The sequence below is a fragment of the Lepidochelys olivacea genome (assembly GCF_965140295.1).
Source record: "Lepidochelys olivacea isolate rLepOli2 genome assembly, chromosome: 1".
Lineage (NCBI taxonomy): Eukaryota > Metazoa > Chordata > Testudines > Cheloniidae > Lepidochelys > Lepidochelys olivacea.
Window position 1 is genome coordinate 116,608,378 of NC_140411.1, and position 6,000 is coordinate 116,614,377.

The following is a 6,000-nucleotide window of genomic DNA, read 5'->3' on the forward strand; positions in this document are numbered from 1 at the left end:
CAGGAAAGAAAATCGCATTGCCATATAAAGCTTATTTCTGACATTCACAAAACATTCTGTTATAGCCCAGCAAATACAGTGGACACTTAGGTAACTAACCAAGAGTTTTTCATAACATTCAGTATTTTTCAAATTCAACACTTTACTGAAAGGGGCTGGTACACTCTGCTTGTTTCTATGCATATTTAGAACAGTTTTAAATTAATAATGCTGATAATTGCTAACCAAGATTCTTTTCTGCACACTTGAACTTATACACTTAATAAAGCCTACTAAATCTTAAAAATACCTCTGTTAAACCAACTCGCTATACAAGAAGTGTTTTTTCTCATGGGTTCAAAATTTAGGATCCATTCTTTTGTTAACAAAATGGAAACAAATTCATCTACTATGTAGAAGATGTATACTTTACACAGATCTGTTCTTGTAATTCAACTTTCAATTCCATTTCATGTTTTCATGCACTATAAATGAATTATTCTCATTTGTATTAATTAAAAATAACAAATCATACATTTATGTAGCCCCTTCAGCATGAAAAATTTCAAATAACTTTAAAAAACTAAACACCATAAAGAACTGCTTCACCCACTATTAAAGTGAACTATATCATCAGTTTAACCATACAAACCACCGCTACAGAATAATTTATGATAAACTTGCTAATGTATCTAATAGCAACTGCAGGGAGATTTCGCTTGATAAAATGGAATTATCTAAAATGGAAATTGGCTTGGAACATTTGGGTCAACACTCAGTCTTGCAAAAAGTGCTATGGGTTGTTTAATGACCACAAGTCATCAGGACCTTGTTTAATATCTCTTCCAGAAGATGGTACCTCATAACTGTGCCGTACCAGCACGGGAAGTTGGTTTTGCTGACTGGCTTTTCTACACATCAAGTTACCGCACAGCAAGCCAGGTTGTGAATGTATGGCGCATCAACTTCCCACGCAGTAACATCCTGTGTGGATACTTACAGTGCACTGAAAGTTCTGGAGTGCAACTTGGCTTGAAAGCATAGTTAGCCAAGCAAAAATTCTGAAGTGTTAGACTTGGCTAACTATAGTTTCAAGCCAAGCTGAACTCCAGGACTTTCACTGTGCTGCACTAATGTCCACACAGGACACATTACTGAACAGCAAGCTGGTGTGCTATAGTCACTCTCTGTCTAGGTGAGCACTTAGAGGAAATAATGTTACCTACTAAATGACCAAGATCAGCTGAGTTTTCCAAGGAGATATTCCATCCAAATATTGATAGCGGTACCACCCTACTTAACTTGTGAGTGTTTACAAGATCTCACCCTATGGCAACTGAAGGCATTGTGGTATTTATGTATACCTTAAATATGATAAAAAGAAAATGCACTTTCTTTAGATATTTTCCTTTACAGGAAGTGAAAAAGCAGGTCTCCTCCACAGCAACTTCGCCCATCCCCAGAGGCTATCCCTCCAAAACCAGGATGAGCTATTTTGATGGAGCATCATCCAATGAGGCTTATCCAGCATCATGCACCACTACTAAATTCATTTTGAACTAAAAACACTAAAGAAACTAAATTTATAGCAAATCACTGGGAAATTACTTCAAAACTTTTGACTAGTTCCACAAATAAAATTCCTAACATAGAAAATGTAATGATTACAGCCATGCCTTGAAAAAATCCATTTATCAGGTTAAATGGAAAGTTTTCCCTGATAAGTGGGCCTAAACTATAAGTTTTTGTAGAATTTGAACTTTTATTTCAGAAACAAAAATTTCTAGACCACGTTGTTATGTTAAAGACAGCCTTTCAACCCTGAGCCAAATGTAAACTAATAAAGTATTGTCTCCATGAGTCTGTAGGCAGTTCTGCTGCTGCTGGCAGCTCATAACTTGCCAAGCAGCAGCACCCTGAGTAACTCCACCAAGAAGCAGCAGTGTTAAGAAACAGACGACTCTGGTCAGTTTCATTACTGCTTATCAGAACTGTAGCCAAAAATGAAGCTACTGGAATCTCAAATTTTAGATTGCTGCTGAGGAAAGCCATGGGCATCAGCAAAGGAATACACAACAGTTACCAACAGTGGAAGAGAACACAATAAGAATAAATTGTAGGTAAGAAAAGAATAGCAGACCTTTGTCCTGCTCTCTCCCCTTGCAGCAGCCAGGAGATGCTGGGAGAGGTGTAGACTGGTGCAGACCTTTCCTCACCCAACTACACAGAGCTATCAGGAAGCTTTCAAGGGAAATGAAGAGGGGGAAAGAAGAAGAGATAGTAAGTTCCTTCTGTTACAGCAGCCAGTGAGATGCTGGAGTTTCAAATTTATCAGACACCTACTACCCAGAGATCAATATAAGGAACCATGCAGAGGATAGATGACTAATTACTACCTTTGTGTTTCTTTTGCAGGAGAGCAAGGGGAAGAAGATTTGGAAGATTATTATAAAGCTCAAGAAGCTGGAATATGCCTTTCACCTCTGGGTAATAATCCAAATACAGTTGACACAGGCAGTGTCAAAATGTTTACCATCTTAACGCTGTTCACTGGCCTACAAAAAGTTATTTGCAAATTTTAGTCATGATGTTAGTAGGCAAGAGTGCCTCCAATCTCCACCCCTACTGCACAACTGGCCTCCTTGTTGGAAGTCTCAGAAAAGAAAACAAGGAATAGTTATGAAGACTGAAATGCTCTCCGTTGGGACATACTGGTGGGATAGCAAAACTTGAAATATAAACAGAAAAAACTTGACTGCTTGGGTCAGACAGAAGATTTCAGTTTTCAGAGTTGTAAAGACAATATCTTTTAGAAGCACTAAAATCACTAAGCTACCTAAATCTTATTTCATAGTTACAGTTATGTCTACAATCCAAATATAAGATGTATTGGCATCATAGTTCCTAAGCAGTGATGACAGGTTAAAATTGCTTAAGAACAGTTGCAACAGACAGCAGGGTAATGACACTTCTAGAGGAAATATTGTTAAGCTAAAAAGGGACCCTTTCTAAGAAGCTCTCTTCTGGTAAGTACTTGAAAACCTAGACTTCTCCTCCATTCTAAGCTACTGGCCCAAGTTCTGGAGAACAGAAGCCAAAAATGGCAGAGCTAACCTGTATATATATATATATATATATATGGCATTAGGACAACACTATTGTGCCATCACTGAAAAGAAGCCTGATTTCCTATTGTTCATTAAGCTGCTACAGCAATAGCATGGCCTTCAGAGACAACTACCAAATAAGAAGGTAGAAAAAGAAATGGAATCCAGATACACAAAGGGCAAAATTAAATAAAAAATGTAGATAGCACTCGAATTTTTAAACCAACACAGGAAAAAAAAAACAATTTTAAGTGAAATTCAATATTTAGTTCACAACTTGATTTCAATACACACAGCTATTTACAGTGCAATGGTCGTCTAACAGGAGACATAAAATACCTTACAAACTACATTATATGGGCCAAGAAGATTAATCAAAGTTGCAATTCTAACCTGAATTACTAACCTATTCTGCCCACACGGAGTCTATCTGTAGGTTTGTTTTGGGGTTGTTTTTTTTATTAACTTAAAAGTCATATCTTTAATTTAGGTATTATTTTGGTCCCCCGTCCCCAGCACCTGTAGACTGCTCAATATTACTGATTATTAGTCTGGCTACCATGACACAAACATAAATGACAAGTATCAGCTTGCCACAGTGTACTGACTTTAATGGCATTAAATGTAACACGGTTTCTACAAAAGTGAAAATACAGTTTTAGATATATATGCAAAGTTAAAACTCACCAAATACAAACATATAGCATCTGAAGGTTGTTTCGGCTTTGTTAGTTTGTTTTAATCGTGTCAGGTGCTGGGTTTGACTTATTAAATAGGTACAAAGGGTCTAATGTTTTATAAACATGTATTACCACATATAAAAACTGAGTTCCATTCCTAGTAAACAAATCACAGGTGTTAATTTTTGAATACTAATGCTTGTCAATGTTTCAAATACCACATTAAACTCTTCTGAAAACTTTATACAATACCAACTTTCCATTAGAATGTAAACTTTAACATTTAAGATGAAATAAGTACTAGATGCTACCTAACTTAAGCTAAATAAGTAAGTTGCAGGGGATGAAATCATTAAAAACAGAAATGCAAATAATCAGTTTTGCCTTTGCCAATTTGCCTTTATTATACTCACACAATATTTATTCAGGATTTATTGTCACATAAGGAACTGGACATATTAAGGCTGGTTATTTTATTGACGGGGTTATCATTTGAGTCCTAGCTGAGCATTGTTTTCTGCCCCTTTGCTAGTCGGGCTCTGAGCTACACAGCGAGACCTGAGCTGCACTTAAGTTAAGCCATGTTCGAAGTAGCTCGCCTCCGGTGTCAGCCTGCACAGCAGGGTGAGTGGCGAGCCCAGCGGAGTCCCAGACCCCGGCTCGAGACGCCGCCACGCGGCTCTGCCCTGCCCCTTCCCCAGCACGGACCCTGCTACAAAGCAGCAGCAGCAGCTGTCAGACACGCAACAAAAAAAAAAAAAAAAAAAAAAAACTCCGCGAGGACAAGGCGCTTGTGCGGCTCCATCGCCCGGACCGGCCTCCCCGCAGACACAGCGGCCGAACGTGGCAGCGACCTCCCCCTCCCGCCGGCCGCTTCCTGCGGCCCCGGCCCCGCCAAGCCCGAGTCCCACCCACCCCGCCCCCTGGGGCTGCCCCCGACGCGGGGCTCCAGGCCCGGCGGGGGAAGCGGCCCTAGGCCCGGCAGCGCCCCCCGGGGCCACCCAACTCCCCGGCAGCGGCCGCCACAAGTTTGCGGCGGCTGCCGTCCCCGCTCTCACCTCGGGCCGGGCAGCGCTGGCTCGCGGCGGGGCGGGGGCCCGGCGCTCTCCGGCCGAGGGGCGGGAGCGGAGCAGTAATGGCAGCGGCGGCAGCGGAGGGGGGGGGGTCTCCCAGGCGGGCTCCGCTCTTTGTCTCGGCGGCGGCGGCGGCGGTTGGCTCCCCCGCGCGCGCTCTGCCCCCTCCCCGGCGGCTGCGTCCTCGTGAGGGGCCGAGTCCCCCCTTCCTCTTCCTCACCCCCTCCCCCGGGCCGGCCGGACGTGCCCAAGGCCCCGGCGCTGCTGCCTCTCCTCAGCCCGGCGGCGGCAGCGGCAGCGGCAGCAGCAGCCCCTCCCCCCGCTACACACCCCTCCCCTTCCCTTCCCTTCCTGCCGCGGCCGGGATCGGCCGGGAGGGGCGGGCCCCTGGGCTCCCCCTTGCTCGAGCTGGGCTGGGCTGGGCTGGGCTGGCTCGGGCAGCTGCAGGGGGGGCTGCTCCTTCCCTCCCGCCGCCCCCCAACACTTGAAGTTCTTTTGGGGGGAGTGGGGTGTCCAGGCCCTCTCCTAAGGGCGGAGTCGCTCAGGCTGCAGGACGGCCAGGATCGGGCCCACGGCTGGGCCCGGGCCCGCCGGCGCACACCTGGGCGCTGTGAGCCGGGGCGGGCTCAGGAGGAGCTGGTGGCCGGGGCTGCGCGGCCCGGGGCGCGTGGGCCGAGCCCAGGCTGCGTATGCCGGGCGGAGGGGAGCCAAAGCAGGTCGCTCTGACTGTAAACTGAGCAAAACTGACCTGGAGAGAGAGAAAAGATGGAGCCGCACAAAGCCGTTCCCCCACCCACCCTCTTTTTGACTCTAGCCGCGCCACAGAGTTTGCAGCGCGATGTGTGCCGAGGGCGTCCTTCGCCAGGGACACTCCGCCTAACACCTCCTTTGTCAGGGATTCACTCGAGAGGATTTCAGTCATTTCTCCTGCTGAGCTGCAAATGTTTCCCTCTCCTTCCCGAGGAGTTGAATTGGGGTTAGCTGGCAGGGCTGGGGACAAAGCGCTTGGCCTGCCCACTAAAAATAGAAAGCATTCAATGTTATTCCCCGAAGTGCCACCCTAGGGAAGGGAACTTTCAGGAATAGCATCACAGCGTCTAATCGAGCGGATTGGCCAAGTCTGTGAGGTCGCTTGCAGAAGCTCTGCCTCCTGGAGGCAGG

General features: G+C 45.7%; 1 protein-coding gene across 3 annotated transcripts in view; it reads right to left on the bottom strand.

The window, feature by feature from the left end:
- Positions 1 to 5,727, bottom strand: part of NCK2 (NCK adaptor protein 2) — a 159,998-nt gene extending 154,271 nt beyond the window's left edge. Inside the window, exons 1-2 of one of the 3 annotated variants that reach the window (XM_084616834.1) lie at positions 4,825 to 5,091; positions 2,120 to 2,220 (exon numbers count right to left, since the gene is read on the bottom strand). The gene's annotated coding sequence lies outside the window, so the exon portion shown is untranslated. Of the gene's footprint in view, positions 1 to 2,119; positions 2,221 to 4,824; positions 5,092 to 5,587 lie in introns of those variants that run through there. The other 2 variants (XM_084616835.1, XM_084616833.1) reach the window with 2 other exon arrangements.
- Between the last annotated feature and the right edge of the window lie 273 nt (positions 5,728 to 6,000).